The sequence below is a fragment of the Calidris pugnax genome, unplaced genomic scaffold (genome assembly GCF_001431845.1).
Source record: "Calidris pugnax isolate Ruff unplaced genomic scaffold, ASM143184v1 scaffold8, whole genome shotgun sequence".
In the NCBI taxonomy this organism is placed as follows: Eukaryota; Metazoa; Chordata; class Aves; order Charadriiformes; family Scolopacidae; genus Calidris; species Calidris pugnax.
The window spans coordinates 6,888,972-6,907,409 of record NW_015090830.1 but is presented as its reverse complement, the minus strand read 5'-3'; the positions used below and the strand labels follow the sequence as shown (position 1 = coordinate 6,907,409).

General features: G+C 37.0%; 1 protein-coding gene across 4 annotated transcripts in view; it reads left to right on the top strand.

Moving 5' to 3' along the window:
* CDH18 (cadherin 18, type 2) overlaps positions 1–18,438 on the top strand; it is a 522,827-nt gene that overhangs the window by 313,308 nt on the left and 191,081 nt on the right. For 3 of the 4 annotated variants that reach the window (XM_014941041.1, XM_014941037.1, XM_014941038.1), the window contains one exon: positions 17,172–17,251. The gene's annotated coding sequence lies outside the window, so the exon portion shown is untranslated. The remainder of the gene's footprint in view (positions 1–17,171; positions 17,252–18,438) is intronic. The other variant, XM_014941039.1, reaches the window with a different exon arrangement.

Below are 18,438 nucleotides of genomic sequence, written 5' to 3'. Positions count from 1 at the left end.
TTGTTCAGACTGGAGAAGAGAAGGCTCCAGGGAGACCTTATAGCAGCCTTCCAGTACATAAAGGAGGCCTACAAGGAAGCTGGAGAGGGACTTTTCACAAGAGCATGTAATGACAGGACAAGGGGTAATGGATTTAAACTGAGAGAGGGTAGATTTAGATTAGATATAAGGAAGATATTCTTTACTCTGAGGCTGGTGAGTCACTGGAAGAGGGTGCCCAGAGAAGTTGTGGATGCCCCATCCCCGGAACTGTTCAAAGCCAGGTTGGATGGGACTGAGTAACCTGGTCTAGTGGAAGGTGTCCCTGCTCATGTCAGGGGGGTTGGAACTAGATGATCTTTAAAGTCCCTTCCAACCCAAACCATTCTATGACTCTATGAAGAAAGAGGAGGAACTGTTTGCATAGGATTTTTTACTCTCTGACAGCCTTTTTCCATGCTGTCACTCAGTTCCTCTTGCTGTTAGTTTTAATGACGTCTTTTGGAAGAATCAGTTGGCCGTAGGCTGGTCAGCTCCTCCTAAAAGCATGTGGGAAAGCACAATCCCATCAATGCCTTTTTCTCCATTTATATGTACTTTTTTAAGCTGCAGTTTCTGGAACCAGGCAATTTATTTTAGAATTCAAGCTGTAATTTAAAAAGGAAATCAGCAGGATTCTGCTTGCTTTCATATGTAAGAAAGATTTAAAACATTATCTCCATGTACCCTTCAGGTTCAGAGAGCAAATTAAAAGAAGACACAATTCATTATGGTTTTTTTGGTTAGGATTTTTGTTTGGTTTTTGTTTGGTTGTTGGTTTTTTGCAAAACTGACCTCTGGTAATTTAGTGTTTGAGGTTATCAATATTAAGCTTCTTGAAGAAGTACTAAAATTTAAGCACCAAAAAAAAGTTACTGTATTGATAAGCAATGTTTCTGTGATGAAAGACAACAGTATTTTTTAGTTAATGTGCAAAAAGAAATAAAAAAGAAGTTGGAAACAAGTGTATCTATATACAATTCTTACAGGAGAATGATATCTACACATGAAGTGTATGGCAATACGAATATACAGTGGTGCATTTATTTATTACTGATTAGATTCTCCTTTATTTATAGTAATCAGAAACTGTCATGGTAATTCTATATAAATTCAAAACCACTTTATTTAAAAAAAACCAAACAACAAACCAAAACACTAGTTTTTTTCTATAGTGGACTATCTGCATGCAACTCAAAAGGAGTGAGTGAATAAATGGAAGTAAACTGAAGTGGTACAATATTTTTTAAAAAAACCAGCTCATTCAGATGAGTGATGTACCTGGTAGGATTTAGTAAACCAGTTCAGATGAAATAAATGATTCATCAAAACACAGATCTTTTAGTTATATATAGAAGCAGACATAAAGGTATCACTTGTGTGCAACTCTACTACATCTGTGAATAAATGTTAGCTGTCCCATTGTAAGTGGAACAGGCTTTAAATGTGGGGTTTTTTTGTTGTTCCATTGAAAGAGAAAATAAATTAATAATATGTAATTACATGGTATATTTAACCTTTGGATCTCAAAGTACTGGGGAAAACAAACCCTGAGGTTATTGTTTCCATAAATTTGTAGGATTAAAATCAATCACTTGCAAAAAGGCATTGGAAACTAGAGTGGTCTTTGAGGTGCAGGCAAGTTAGTTAGCATAGAAATAGTTCTCTCTGTATAGAATGCTCATTGTGCCACTTTATGTAGCAGTCACACATAAACCTGACTGTAGTATTCTGGGAAAAGGAGTAGTTTGAGCACACAGAGTGCACCTTGGTGCAGGTTACAAGCAGTAAGGAGCTGTAGGTAATGATCATGGAACAAAGCAACCTGAGTAACATAGTGGTAGACATCTGCTACAAATTGCAGGAGAAAGTAGATAAAGTCTCTGACCAGTTTAAGACAATCTCATGACTGGTAAAATTTAAGATTTTGAGATTTTAACACCCTTAATATCTACTGGAACAGCAACATAACATGGCAGAGTGCAAGCAAACCAAGAGGTGCTTCTCATGTGTTGAAGACATTTCTTGACACAGGTGATTGATCAATGAGCCAATAAGGGCAGGTGCTCTGCAGACCTGTTAATCACAAAAAAGGAAGAACAAGGTCAGTAGCGGACTTAAATGCAGTGACCATGAGACTGTAAAGTTTAAAATTCTTTAAAAAGCGAACAAGACAAATAGAATCACAAACCTGGTCTTGAAGAGAACAAACTGTGCCTTGTTTAGGAATCTTCTTGGCAGGATCCCATAGGATTCTGCACTGGAGGTCAAAAGGGCCCAGGGCAGCTGGTTGACCTTCAAGGACAATCTCATCAGTTAGAGTGGGCTAAACAGGTGTGCAGAAGTCACACAGATATGGCAGAAGACCATCATGGATGAACAGGAGAATCCTGAATGAAGATAAGCACAGCAGAAAGTAGACAGAAGGTGGAAGCTGGGACAGGCTTCCAGGTTATTTCCTACAGAGTCATTGCCCAACCATGTAGAGGTAAGGTTAACAAAGCGGGTGCTCAGTTCGATTAAGGACTGTAAAAGAAACCAGACAGGCTTTTGTAAGTACACTGGCAGCAAAAGGCAGCCTAGGGAAATGGGGCCCAATGCTCAGTGGCGCAGATGATATAATGACAAAGGACATGGAAAAGGCCAAGGTCCTCAGTGCCTTTTTTTGTCTTGCCTTTTACTACTAAGTTCAGTTCTTTTAAACCTGTGCTGACCCTACCATCAGAGGCCAGGGTGTCAGGTATTAACATCCACAGGGGTGGATAGAGCTAGGAATTCTTAAGCCAACTGAAGAACCAAGTCTGTGAGACCAAGTGCACTCTCTGACTGAAGGTGCTGAGGGAGTTTACCAGTGTTGCAATGAGGCTGCTCTCTCTTGTCTTTGAAAGGTTGTGGTGATCAGGGAAGATTCCCGATGACTGGAGAAAGGCGCACACACCCATCTTCAAGAAGGACCAAGGCAACTTGGTCTTGGTCAGCCTAACCTCAGTTCCTGGCAAAGTTACAGAGTTTAGAAGCCACATGTAAACATGTGAGGGACGACAAAGAGATTGGGAGCAATTGGCATAGATTTACCAAGGGCAAACCATGGCTGACAACTGTTGTCTGTGATGGCTGGCTCTGAGAGAAAATAGGAATTGTCTGAAGGCCTGCCTGCTGATGGGAAGCAGTGAATGAATTCCTTATTTTTCTTTACTGGAATGTGTGGCTTTTGGTTTCTATCTTAAATGGTCTTCATTTTAAACCATGAATTTTCTCACTTTTACTCTTCTGATTTTCTCCCCCATCGCACTGTGGGGGGAGTGAGCACGTGGTTGTGTAGTAGTTAGTTGCCAGCTGGGGTTAAACCACAACAATGGGAAAGCTCTCATTAGGAGCTCCTGAGTTTTTCCTTCTGACTTTCAGAAATGGGCTGTATTCAGAAGAGTCATGGATAAGCATTACATATGCTTCTGACTTTATCTGAATTAAACTCTACTGTCAAAAATAACAAGATTTATTCATTATTTATGATAAGTCCATAAATAAATGGAAGCAAGAGCAATCACACAGTGCTGCGGTTGTAAGCGTTCTTTTGTCGTTTTATTTTGGTTTTTTTCTTTCACAAGGTTGCTAAAAGATTAATAGAGCTTTTTGTATGACAAATATTTTTGTTACATAAGAACATTGCTCATTAAAAAAAGGTTTCTGCATCTTTATGAAAAGAATTCGTGCCTTTATTGGAAGTAGAGCAAGGACCTTAATATTGCTTTGTCATTTCATTGCACTATTTAAATAGAAAGAAATAAACCCACAAAAATATCCCTGGTTAACCTGAAAGTGATCCTGCAGTAAGCATTCTTTAATATTTCTGGCAGTAGAAGCATATTCTGTTCCTAGTGGAAATATCTGAATATCTGAGGATATAAATAAATAAAATCCCAGTGGTAATTAAGGCTGACTTGAATTTTAAAGGAGGGGTTGAGTTTTTTGGTTGGTTTGGTTTGTTGTTTCTTTTTAAATCCATTGAACTGAGAAATATACTCTCATCTGGACAAAAAATTCTAATCCTGTTAATTTTCCAAGAACTCTGGGCTCTCAAGAAATACATAAATACAAACCAGAGGGTTATATCATTGTGAAGAGCACAGTGTACTGTACTTAGTCTCCAGCCCTTCACAGTTATGCAAATTAAACTTATTTTCTTATCTTTCTTGCCTGAAGTACATGAACATACTTACAATATGTCAGTAAATGAGTATAAACATTATTTATGCTTAGAGAAAGAAGTATTCATAGAACTTTATTGATAATTCTTGGTACTAAAGTAGCAGAGACAAATTTTTATACGTTGTTAACTGCAACATCAACAGCACCCTGATAAACCTTACGGGGCTTGACTGTCAAAACTGTCGAAATTATAGCTAGGGACATGTTGATTGCTGTGTTGTTGTTTTCTACCTAGAGATGGGCTGAAGGAGGTGACCCTTCTGTGGGATTTATTGTAAGACTTTGCTGCAGGACAGAGGATCAGACTGTAGGTATAATTTTACTTCCCATTAGCTGTCAGCTGGAAATCTGTTGGGAAGATGTCCTATTCACAGATTTCTTTATAAAAGGGCCTAAAATTACATATTTGAGCCTATTCAGTTGACAGTTACATGAAAGTAATGACACGGTGCAGAGGAAATAAATACTTTGAAGCCCATGAAACTTAGTTAGTTTCATGAGTGAATGGAATTTTTCTTAGAACATACCCTCCGTGGGTTGTATGGATGTAAACATAGATGAAACAAGAAATAGTCTTGTAATTATACATATTAAAGAGCTAGTCTAACGTTAAGTAGAATGTGATAATTATTTTTTACACTTTTATTCTTCCATATTCTGCAATATTCAGTTTGCACTATTTTGCTTAAAGCATTTGCAAGTGAATAACTTTCAGACATGACAGTCTGGGTGTGATTATTAGAATCCTCTAATAACTTTTTATAAAGTGTTTATTTCACAAATACTAAACTTAATTGATTGACTCAACTACTTTGCAGCAATCATTGGGGACTGGGGGGAGTTAGTTGATTGTTGGGAGGATTTTGATTTTGCCAGGTGATGTTCATATTGTGCTAAATTGGTTACATCCTGGGTGAACTGGTAGCCTCTCTGATTTTTGTAAGAAGAATATGAAATTCCTTAGCTGACCAATTTCAGTTCTAGATGCAAAAATCCAGCTGTACAAATCCAGGACAATTATCTTTGAGTGATACTCAGAGGTGGGTACGTCTGGCTCTGACATGGATGTAAGCTGGGGGGAGGAAACTATTTCGGGGATCAGAGGGAATTACATCTCCTTTGAAAATGGAGAATGCCTTTAGAACATGTAGGGGCGGGGGGGAATTTAGACTGTTTATTCCATTGAGCTACAAGACTAAACCCTGAGACTTGACATAGAACATATAATGCTTTTCAGTGATCTTTATGAAAGACTCACCCGAACTGCGAGAGAAGCTGGATCAAGTTCTGTGTCTGATTTTGTTCAAGCTTGGGGGTAAACTGCTGGTAGAGTTTAAAGACTCTGATGAGAAATAACAATCCTGCCTGTAACTTAAAAATGCACTAACTGATTCTTCATTGCTACATAATATAAAGGATAAGAAAATGAGTGCATTTTGCAGAATTATTTTTCTTTCCTTTTTTTTTTTTTTAAACAATGTACATTAATTATTAGGAGTACCTATGTATTTTTCTAAGGACCACAAAAGCTGCATTGGAAAAAAAAACTTTTTATATATTTATTATTATTATTATTATTATTATTATTATTATTTAATTTTTTTCCAACACACCTCTTTATTGGCTATTCAGCTCTTTGATCAACATTTTGTCCCTTCCTCTTGGTCATAAATTATCTACGTAATAAATTAAGCCCACTATTCAGGAAAGCTCTTAAGCAAAAGCAATCAGTTTGCTTATGTGCTCTTTTGGAAGGCTGTTGCTGCATTAGAACATATATGGGAAAAAGGACAAGTTAACTTCCAAGGGTTCAGGTGCAAACTGAAATCCCATTTGCATCCTAATTGCAACTGTAATTTCAGCTAAAAAGAAAATACATTGTCATGGTTAGTCGTCCTGACTTTGCCCACTGTTTAAATACGAAAAGGATGTGGCACGTCCATCACAAAGAAAAGGGAAGTGACACAGTGAATATATGAGGAATCTCTTCTGTTCTTTGAAATCGCAGTTCCCTAACTCTAAAACGAGAGCCTCTATATTTTCACCTCAGTGGGATACTAGTAGTCAGTGAAGAATGTCACGTCAAGTCACTGAACCATCTTGCCTTGTTGATCCTTCTTTTTCGTGTGATTTTAGGACTGCATGGAAAACATTGAACAACAAAAGGAAAAATTCATTTGGTGGAAAAATGGCTAACAGTATAAAGTAACAAGAAAAAAAATGAAAGCAGCAGTCAGAGAACTTAACCTCTTTAATGATTAATTGGGTTTAGGTAACTATTCCATTTAACTGCTCTTGCCAGCGAAATATCCTTGCAGATGTTCTTTTCTAGTAAATAGGCAAGCACTTTTTTAGCTTTAGCTTATGAAATGTTATTCAGTGATTATCTAAGTAATCTTTATTAACATAATCTTGAATTATGTGTTTATGATTTTATGAATTTCAGAGCTTGTCCCCTAATTTTTCAAACCTGACTTGATATGAATAGTCCTTTCTTTCTGCATTGCAATCTTTATATGTGAAATTTGAATGCGAGATTTTTGAGGGTTTTGGTGTACAATTTGTGGATTTACACAAAGCAGTTCTTTGAAAACTTCAAAGATAGTTGAAGAACATCTTTTTCTTCCTTTATAGAAAAAAGTGATCATATGTCATTTTCACGTATCAGATCAACAATTTTGTATGAAATGCTTCTCTCAACAGAACGTTTGTGCATTTGAGACTGGAGGAAGTTTTGCAAACCAGCTTTGACTATGTCTGTTAATAGGTCTTTGGTCTGAAAAGCAGATCTTGTTTTAAGGAATGTAGATAAAAAAGTAAAAAAAAAAAATAATCTGTACACCTTAGTAAAAACTCTGCTGCCATTTAAACAAGTTGTCTTATTAATACCTTATTCAGGTCATGTTTTTATATTTGCAAATTGTTTGTAAATTACTCTTGGATAAGTATTGGATATGAGCAACTCTAAGCATATTTTGATGTGAATCTTTAGATTTTTATAATTTTTACTTCAAAATGGTATGTGCTATTTTGTCGGTAATAATTTCCTTATTGATATAGGTTGTACTCCTTTAGCATTAACTTAACTCTCAGTCTTTTATGGATATCATGTTCATAGCTCTTTGAGGTACGAGAGGGCTATTACAGATGGAAAAAAAAAAACCACCACAAGTCTCTTACTGAAGTGGGAAGGAAACAGAAGTTTTCCAAATCCCAGGATAGCACCTCCAATTTCTTAGACACCCTTTTTTTTTTTTTTTTTAATTTATCCATCACTATTGAAATGTTACTCAAAATGATGGAAAGGGGAGAGGGGAAGAAAGATTTTGTATTTTGTAATGAGAGATAAATGTTCTCTTAAGACAAGGTCAGGATTGTTTATGGTTAAATCCTTATGCATTTTTTGAGTGTCTTCTGATATTTCACTGGAAACTGTTGTGTGCATAACACCTAAAAATCAAACCAGGGATTTAGTTATCAAAATATAGACTTGAGAAGCTACGGTTTAACCTAAATAAAATCTTGGCAAAGTGTTCCCAAGGGGTTTAGAGTCCTCCAATAAGTGGCCTCGCCATCCTTGAAAACTCCAAGTTATCCGCTGTCTACCTATGGTTAATGGCCTTTCTGTGTCTAATGAAAATTCAAGTGATAATGATCTATACAGGAGAAAACCAACCCAAATCTAGAAAATGAGTTTTTCTAGAAATTAAAGTTCAGGAAATATCATATCACCTTCTACTAGTCCAAAGACAAAACATACTTGCCTAACTTTGTGCTTATGGTTAGAAGTCCATAGAATATAATTCTTCCAACTCAATTTCCCTCTGTAACCAAAATAAAATACTGTCCTGGAGCTAGTTTTCAAGTTGGTGAGTGGTTAGAAAATAAACATCAGCAAGTGACTGATATAATTGAGTGAGTTCTGAAAGAAGTTCCATTTATGAATAGAATACTTTCCTTGCATCTATCTCTAGCATTAAAAGTTTTTTGTTGTATCCTTTTGGGTTTTCCCATCTTCCAGTTTAATTGTCTTGGATGTTTCTTGGTGTGCAGGAGAATCTCATTTTTTTCTGAAGAACTGGAAAGTCCAAACTGCCTGATTGTGCCGAATGCCCCATTAAAAGATGTCTTTCTCCACCAGCAAATATCCCTGTAAAGTGAATAAATTGATTTCAAAATAAGAGAGCTATTTAAAACCATTATGCTTAACTCTGTTCCCTGATAATTGTGTCTACAGTAGAGACTTGCACCTTTGCAAAGATTATTTTTGGAAAGGTAGCATTTGGCACCTTGGATGCATTTGTGAACATGAAAATATTCTTGACAGTTATTAGCTAATGGCATGTCAGTTAGCACATCCTTGTCAATAAAAGGGGAAAAAGTGGAAGCGAACAAATAAAGATTTCTGTCAAAATCACTTCAAATATTTTCTTTGCATCTTCAGAAATTTATGCAGAGAGGAATTTAAATTTTCCTCTTAAAAACTCTTCGTTCTTTTCCTCATGTCAATTACCCCCCACTTTTTGGATGTTTTATTAAAGATCTGGTTAGAATACCAGTGGCAAATTTTTGGTTAATGTATACGCGAGTCCCTCATAACTGTACATGATTGCTAGGCTGTCACTTTGTTTATGAATCTGCCCCACTTGTGTGATTTTTTGGACTTAGACTTCATGAACAACCAGAAAACTGGGTGGAGGAGAAGAATGGGAAGGATTTAGCTGTACTTTTAATACAGATCCGCTGGTCAGAAGAACTAATCCACTGAGGTGACCCTGGAGAAGGAGAGAAATAGGTTTTGGGTGGTGGTTTGGAACTAGCATGTCTCTGTGACACTTTAAGTGGTCATTCCTTGTTCAGAATAGGAACTGAAGTCATGATAAATCCCTAAACTTTGCTAGCAGCAGATCTTTTAAGAATATTTATTAAAGAAGACTTGCTGACATGATGATTCTCTTTTTTCCGCACTAGGATTTCAGAATTATTGATGAAAGATGTTTTCTGAGGAATACAAATGAAAAAATGTTTTCATCCACTTAATAATCTGAAGCACTAACTTTTGCCCCAGATTATATATGGGAGTAAATTCATTTTATTTGGGAAGAGTAAGTAGGAAAGAGCATTAGGAAAATCCTTTTGCCATGCAAATAGGAGATTAGCAAAGAAACTTAAATTTGGATTTTCTGAAGTGGTATTATTGTTGCTATAAATCACATTCCTCAAAGACACTTATCGGCAAGACAAAAATCATAGCTTAGAAAAAGATCCAATATTTTTAAGAATAGATATTTGTTAACTCCTTACATTACTCTTTTATAGGCATTCATACTGAAAAAAAGTATGTATTTTTAAGAGTTTTAATACTATGGGTGCTTTCACCCATTGTGTGCAAAAGCAGGGCAGGTTTGATAGTCATAAACTTATCTATTAGTATTGTTTCAGGATGTAACCTTGTTCAGTTATCTCTGTACAGCACTGAAGTTAACACATTCCCTTTCAGATGAAGAACTATATTTTCACTTTGAGTTTTCAATTTGGATGTGTCCAGAACCAAACCAAATACTTGTGTATATGGGAAACAAAACTTCAGAAATTTATAAAGGTTGTGTGGGTTGTTTGTGTGTAGTGTGTGGATCTGGAACTCTTGCTGTGAAAGCACACTGAATAGCTCCTAGAGAAGCATGTTAGAGCTTTGAAAAAAAAATTTACACCCTGAGAGAAACAGGCAAATATCCTTGGATCATGTAGCAGTAGAAGTCCCAAGAAACAGTAGTGTGTTCGTGGTCCAGTTACCATGAAGTCGTATAGTTCCATTCTATTATATACCTTAAAACATCCAAACATCAAACCTCAATGCAAAAGCAGTCATGGTTATACTCCTATAAAGCCAGATGTTTAAGTGTGTACCTGAAAATCTTACTGTGTCCCAGCAATCCCTCAAGATCACCAGCAGTCACCAGGAGCTGGTCCTGCTGCCAATGGCCCTGTAGTATCAACTTTCCAGGTCTGTCCTCCAGAGTGGAGGAGTTTTGGATCTGAGGTTCTTGTTGGGCTGTTCCAGGATCCAGTTTATAGATTTTAGACACAATTGGGTAAGGAATACTTTGTTACCTAGTTGTTGCTAAGCAAACTCAACTCAAGCAAAATTAAGATAAAATTCAAGTGCTAGCATTTGTCTATAGCATTCAAAATAGACTACACAGTTTAAAATGTTTATAGGTTAAATAGAAGAAATTAAAGACATTGCAGTTAATCTTGCCTGCACAAGCCTTGTGTCAAAGATGGCAGTCAGGGCTGTACTCTTTCTGCTTGCTTTAAACCTCAAATTACACTTGCTCAGAAACTTTTGTAAGGTAATTTAGGAAGGTAATTTGGTGGCCTCTTGTATTTCATTGTGTAAGGTCTTTCAGTAGATGTTAAAATTCTATAGCAACCTGTACTTTAAAATTATATATATTACAAAGATTTCTGTAGGATAATTGAATGATAACTTATAACATTCTACTGAGACCAGATGGATACTATGCTGAGATCACCCATTTGCAATTTTTTCCCCTTCCTAAGCATAATGTGAAAGTATACTAACAGGAACATAGGAAACAGCAGGAAGTGTTCATGATATATGAGAATTTGTAAAAAACATCTGTAAAGAAGTTTGTGTATCTTTATTGGTATTACTGCTGAGGAACATCTGCCTTGACAGAGTTAGGGTGTTTGATTCTGAAGAATTTACACACACAGATGGAAACATTTTTGTTGGATTACTGTTTAACTGTACTACTAAGTTTGAAATCCATTCACTTGCCTGATTGCTGTTGCAAGATTTTCCTGAAGCTCTAACATCTGTAATATGGGAAATTCAGTCAGTTCAGCCATATAGTCCTTTTTTCACTAAGTGTCTGCATCATCAGAGCTGTGTAGATTTGCCCCGTGGACGTAGGCTGCAGATCTCGTTTACAATCTCTGTATCAAGAGAGCACATACGCTTAGTCCCTAAACCAAGCACCACTGGCTCTCGAAAGGTAACGCTAAGCAATGGGGTTACGTGAATCATTATATCCATTAGCATTCATTGCTGGAGGGGTTCCGATCACTTGAAAAATTTCAATGTCACAGAAACCCAAAGAACAGCAGGAACCAAGATTGCCTGTCTTTGAATCCAAGCAAGATAACAGTAGATTTACAAAGGGACCTGGCTAGCAGAGTTAGTTGCACTGCATACTTCTCTGCACTTGCCTTAGTGAATTAGGCCCTATATATTTATTTCCATGAATGATCTGTCATTGGTGTGGACACGTTACTCCCCAAGTATAGAATTTGGTGCTCCTTCTTGTTGAACTTCCTGACATTCCTCTCTCCCCATTTCTCCAGCCAGTTGAGGTGTTTCTGAATGTCCCTGAATGGCAGCACACTCATTTGGTGCATCAGTCACTCCCCCTGCCCCTTCAGTTTTTTATCATCTGCAAACTTCATGAGGGTGCATTCTATCCCCTTATCCAGGTCATTAACGAAGACATGAATAGTACTGGCCCCAGTATAAATGCCTGGGGTACAGCAGTGGACTCGAGATGGAATTTCCCTGGATCCGCTTTTTTTCCCTGGATCCAAGAGTTCAGAAGTATTGATGTCAGGTGGAAGTTAGTTCACATTATTGAGCAAATTTTGTTTGCTCTGATTTTGTGGTTAGTTAAACACTGCTGAAAAGGGAGTTAAGTGTCTTATCAGCTAATTTATTTTCCATACTTCTTGAACTTTACTAATTATATGTTGTGGCATAAGAATTTAGTTTATATTGATTGCATGTAAACTTCAGTTATGGTTTTCTAAAAACTGTTGCGCATTTCCTTAGTAAATAGATAGTGTGAAATCATTTATATTTCTTCTTTCATACTGTAAATGTTCTTTCTTTCTCCCCAGCCAGTGTAGGGAGAAAAGCTGTCGCACTAAAAGCCTGATTTTGTTCTGCTCTTGCACATGCAATCCATTTGCTCAGTGGGATTCCAGCTAAGTATAGAAACAAGAATAGCACACTGGAGAATGCATGCACCTAAAAGAGACCTGAAAGCTTCCAACTTTAAGCTTTGCTAATAGCAAATGATTTTAGTGATCTTACTCTGCTGCATCTCAAGCAAGAAATGGATAAAAGCAAAAAAATGGCCTTGCTCACTTCAAATTTCATTGACAACATCTGTCCTATTATTTTAAATTGCTATCTGTATGTCGTATTCACTTGAAGACATAGAATGCAGTGATGAACTTTACTTCTTTTCTTAATCTGCCAGCTTTTCTTGTGACATATAGTTGGAATATGAGTTCAAACATAAGTAGTTGCTCTCCTCAGAAATATGTAGCAGTTTACAAAACGTAGCACTGTGTTCTGCTCTGTACGATGAGTTTTGGTCTGTTTCTGCGTTAAGCCCACTGCAATTACTGGAGCCACACAAGGGATGAAGCCTTACATAGTTCAAGTAAAGGCTTTAATTACACGCTTTCTGTTTTGTCTAGTGCTTCGTCAAAAGATATACCAAAAGAAGTACTAAATTTTTTAGGACACTTTTTTTTCCACTTAAATCACAAGTGAAAGGAATAAACACATACGGTGGTTGTTCCTCCCTGGTAATAATGACTACTGTACAGTGGCAGAGGTGACTTTAGAAATAATTTAAATAGCATTTCAGAACCAACATTTCAGGACTTTAATTTGATTCCCAGAAGTTGTTTCCTAAAGGTTTCCTCTGTCAATCACTGTCAGGAATGATGAATATATAAGTAGCCGTTCCTTAGCAAGTACAGAAAATACTTCTGTTAATTGAAATGTATCCTTTTTTATTGTGGTCACATTTTATAAATATTTCAGATTTCCAAAGGATCATCTAGGGTCATTCTGTTAGCAGAGATTATCATTATGTGTATTGTAATTGGAATTGTGATGCTAGATTTGTAATTTTCTACAGAACAATTAGGAAAATATTAATATTGATACAAAGCAGAAGGTTAGTTCAAACTAACTATATTCTTCATTAGGCATTGTTTAAAGTTGTAACATTATGAAGGACATCTGTAGGAATTCAAAGCATTCAGCAGCTTCTAAGAGATTCTACACATGGATGATTTAAAATTAAGTAATTGGTTTCTGAAATCACTTAAAAGGCTTTCTGTTTCTGCCTGAGAATAAAATTGACACTGGTAAAGCTAAGCCATTTCTAGAGTTTAAATTTCTAGCCTAAGTTATAATAATATCAATAAAGCTCTTAACAAAGAAAAGATGCAGGATGAGAAAGGCAAGCTTGAGAACTCACAAGAAAAAGCAAAGTTAATAGGTTGGTATGATAAATAGGCACACTACATTTGCTGTTACAACTGTGTCTACTAGAAATTGTGGGGCGTATTTTCACCTTAGAAAGAACAGATAAATTGCAGACCTCAACCCAAAAAATGAGCAGGAATTACCCTAATGTTTATAAGCAGAGTTATGAACTCATATCTCATTGTCACTGTGAGTAGTTGAAAGTTTTTGCATTTGATTTAAATGGGTGTAGTTGCAGTAACTTTGATGGACTTTTTTATTTTGCTAGATCTCAAGAACATAAATACATTCTTTCCTTTTTTTTTCCAATTCTAGATCTAACTAGTTTCTTATGCTAAGCAGTTGCTCCCACAGTGATCACACTGAACAATCACCAATACTTCTTGCACCTCGTAATTTTTCTGTAGAAAGATTTTTATTCAATACAGTTCAAACTCAGTTTCTTAAATATGTTAAATATCTAATAATTTACAGAGTTTTTACATTCTGTCTCAAAAAAAGGGGTTGGAATTTCTCTTTTCAAATGAATGTGCTTATCAATTTGAATACTGCAAAAGCACTGGGACTGTAGGGCTTGGGATGTGAGTGGCATGGTACTTTACACTATAAGCTTCTAATGTTATTGCTGAGATTTTTTTCTCTATTATCCTGTTTTGCTGAGTAATCTGTTCTGAGTATTGTCTCCAGCTTCATATATAATCATTCAAATATTGTTCAAAAGGCATTACTAACATGTTTTAAAAATATTTTTCAATGAGCAGTTCTTACTATACAAGTTTAACTCACTGTAGCCTTTTTACCTGAGCTTGCATATTTTCATCCTGTACTGCTCCCATAAAAAAATTTAAATACATCCTGTATTTAAGAGTTGACATGAAATCATTTGGATTGAGCCAGCAGGGGAAAGCGAGCAAAGGAAGAATTTGAGACAGGCGGCCATTCAGGCAGGTACTGCTTGAAGTTTCTGAGGAAGAAAGGGATCTCAGTGCAGCTCTCACTTGTGCTGTTCCCTGTGATCTAATGGCAAAACTGGTTTGTAGCCCCATGGCCTTGCTTTACCTCTTCTGCTTTTCTGTTGGTGGTTTGCAATCTCCTTCCCTTTTATCTCTCCATGAGTTCTAAAAAAGAGGATAGAAAAGTGTTTTGCCTTTTCTGTTCCTTGACCTTTTTTCCCAGGTCTCTTCTGCAAAGTATGTAGTGGTAATATTTTATTTTTTGTGGATTAGCCTTGTGAACCAGAGCAGTGGGACCACCACGCCGGTGGCCTGGTTTGTGCCCCCCCAACACTGTCTCCTGACTCCGACTCTGTTTCCATTCCGCAGGACTTGAGCTCACACAGCAAGGTCTAGCAAAGCAGCCACACTGGCAGATGTCATTTTAGAAATGAGAAAAATGAAATTAATTTGAAATAGGTGAGGAAGGGAGATTGATTAAGGAGTTGATAAAGTACTTTGTCTTCAGCAAAGAAACATTATTTTTTGTTACAGGATCTCTTATCTCTAACCGGAGGTTTCCTGCAGTGCAAGAATACTAATGACAACAACACAAGGATAAAAAAAAATGCTACTCCCTAATAAAAAATATATTTTCTTGGTAAAATTTTAATTATGCCATTGATAAGTTTAAAAATAATACTAAGGATTTTTTTTCTGTGAAAATAAAGAAAAAACTTTGGGATGCAAGTTGGTGGCTAAGGTACTTAGAATGCATTGGATATCTGGAAAACACATTTCACGTTTGCCACAGCTGTTCTGTGATCCTTCTGCTGGTGTTATGGGGAGTGTGGGGGTGAGGCAGCCACAAGAGGAGGATCACTCCGCTGAGTGACATAGGTTTTCATGTCTGCATTGGTTAGGTGTTGCCAGAGGAGAGCTGGGGCAGGGGGTGCTTGGAGGGGGGTCTGATACACCACATTTTCAGTACAGCGAGTGCACCTTCACACCCGCCGAAGCCACGGTGCCCCTGCTCATGGCCATGGTCAGCACCGCAGGCTGAGGGAGAGGCTGTTCGGTGGTGGTGGCCCAGGCCCTTTGGGCAGCCCTGCTCCCCCACACAGGTTCGCCCTCCTCCTGCCAAGAGGCTGCTGCCCCCTTGTCCATCCTTTTACACCTGGGTGGTGTAAAATGATCCTCACTGACAGGATCAGTGAGGCTAGCAGGGGTCTCACTGATCCTGTCACCCCCAGCCAGTCTCTCTGAGGTTCTCCACATCTAGAGCTAATAAGCATTTGTTAGTCAGCTTGTTAATGCCTTCCGGTCTTCTGCCCCGAAGGCATTGCAAGGATGTGAAGTCAATAGCAGTTCATCTGTGCTTCTCTCCCACACGTACCCACACTAGTAGAGTGAGCAGATGTTGTTCAGACCTCGTTTTGTCCGAACACTGCTGCATGGTTTTACCCCATGACATTTGGCATCCCTCATTTTTGCTGTTTATAAGAAATGGCTGTTTTCATTCAGAGAATCTTTCTCTCCAAAAATACATTTTTAACGCATTTTCACCTATGCAGTACAGGGGCTGTCTCCTAACAGCATGTAGGAGTGGGCATGTGTGGTGCAACAGGGCTCTGCATGTAGTCTCTCAGCATCACCACCCACTGATACCAACAGACAAATTCTGTAACTGGCAGTGGTCGTTTGAAAGCTGTGTCTGGTGTTGACAAGAGGTATGAGAATGCTGCTGACTTTCCCTTTAGAAAGCAAACCGTCCTTATTTCATGTTTTAGTCGTGGTGAGTTTTACATACTTTGTGAAAGAGTAATGTGTTTAACATGGTGACAACTCTAACATATCTTAGGTCTGAAATGAATGCTTAAACTTTATTTTTCTAAGATGTTATCTGGTATCTTGTAAATAAGGCATACTGTAAATTTTAGATGCTTTGTCATGCTAGTTTTATAGGAATAATTCCAGCACATTTTTTGTGTTAGGATTGCAAGTATTAATAACTGTGTTGAATAACCAGTGTTAGGGCCCCATTGCTTTCTAATACCAATACCTTTGAGGGATATTAAGTGATCAGGAACTATCATGTACTTCAGAAAATATAAGTTTCTTACAGATGCCTTTTTTTCAATTGCATTTTCTCCAATGGAAATTTGCAGCATTTGTGTTAAAAAAAAGAATCAATCAAAAGCTTTTTCAAAGAAGTTAAGTTCCATATTGAAGGGGCAACAACATATTTTGACTTGCAAATTAAAAAAAAAAAAAAAAGGAAAAAAGAATGTGATACTAATCTGGTGGTAGGTACAAACCCTGGCCAATCCTTTAATACAGTAGACCTATATGGAAGGCATTAGAAAAAACTAATTCACTGTTGAAATTCTTGTGGAATTGCACTGCTGTGAAGGCGATGGATTTACTTTTTTAATAGCAATTTATATATTTTTAATATCACTACCTTTGGTGATTTTTTATTTCTTGTCATCTGAAGATGTTAACTGTATGCCCTGCCACGGTATTCTTGTGAAGGGATTTCATGATCAGAGATTCTTATTAGCTGTTATGGGAAAAAGTTTTGAATGTTAATATCAGCGTTACACTGCTTTTTACTTCCTCTGAAAGAGTTTTTTTAGTAAAATACCCTCTGCCTCAGTTCTTTGAATTCTGACGTGTGTGGGTTTTTTGTTTTTGTTTCCCAGCAGCTAAAGAGGCGGTAGGTTTGATTTGGCAAGTCATTTGGAAAAGGAGGAGTGGAGAAGTGCCCTGTAACTGCTGAACAGTAAGTGCCTGTTTTACCTGCTATTTTAGCCACAGAAGTAAGTAGGATACGCAGATGGATTGCTATGAAACTTTTATAATACTGAGAAGCATAGAAAAATGTGCACAAATAGAAGTCTAACTATTCTAAAACTGAAATAGTTTTTTAAAAAGACCAAGAGGCTGCTTGGGTATAATTGTGGATCAGGTCATGAGCAGTGTTGAAGTATACAGAGTAAATTATTGAAAGCCGAAACTGAGAAGTATGTTAAATGACATTCTGTTAAATTGATTCGGATAGTAAGTACTTTTAAATATTCAATATAGGAAGTGTCTAAAATTAGAGGGAGCAGTTTGGATGTGTACACACAAATCTGCCCTTGGAAACTAGGAACTAATTGAATAAAGACATGCCTGTCAGCTGTATTTGCATGCTACTAAAAATGCCATTCTGTTTTGTACTATAAATGACTGTCAGCTTTATTTGCAGCATGCTTGTCTGTTAATTCAAATGCTTTTTTGAATCATGTCAGATTAAAATTTCTTTTTCAAAATGCAGGTGATAACTGCTTTCTATTTCTCCCCAGGAGAAAAAACATCTGCAGCAGAAAGCAATATAAAATAATGAATCTTACAGGGTAGCTTCGGATGTGAGAAGCTAAACTGGAACACTAATGTATGAAGCTCAGACTTAGAAATGTTTAGACATATTTGCAAGTGTATTAAGCACTTATGCTGTTGTTTGAGGACAGTCACACAAGAAAAATATTTAAGCTCTGTGCCTAATATATGGTATCTTAAAAACCCTCACTACTTCAGCAAATTAAAATTAAAAATGAAATTTTTGCTTTTCGTAGAATTGAAAATATGAAGGCAGATGAGAGAAGTTCATAATACTTTGGTTTAGTTTTATTAGCTTCGGAATTATGGATATGACTTTAATATATTGTAGCATCTTTTATTTATAGACAAGTGCAGGGAAGGAGAATGCTGTAAGATCTCTCTGACTCTCGGACACGCTGCTCTACTCAGCTTTTGAATAGACAGAATCTTGATCCTTGTGGAGCAACAAACAGCAGGCTTGGGAAGCAAAGAACAGTGTCATATTTTAGTGGAGTAGGAGTAGCTGGAAGGAGCATGGAGTATTTTTTTTGTGCAGATGTAACTGGAATGCAGATTGGACACAGTCAAACCAATCTGCTTGCTACA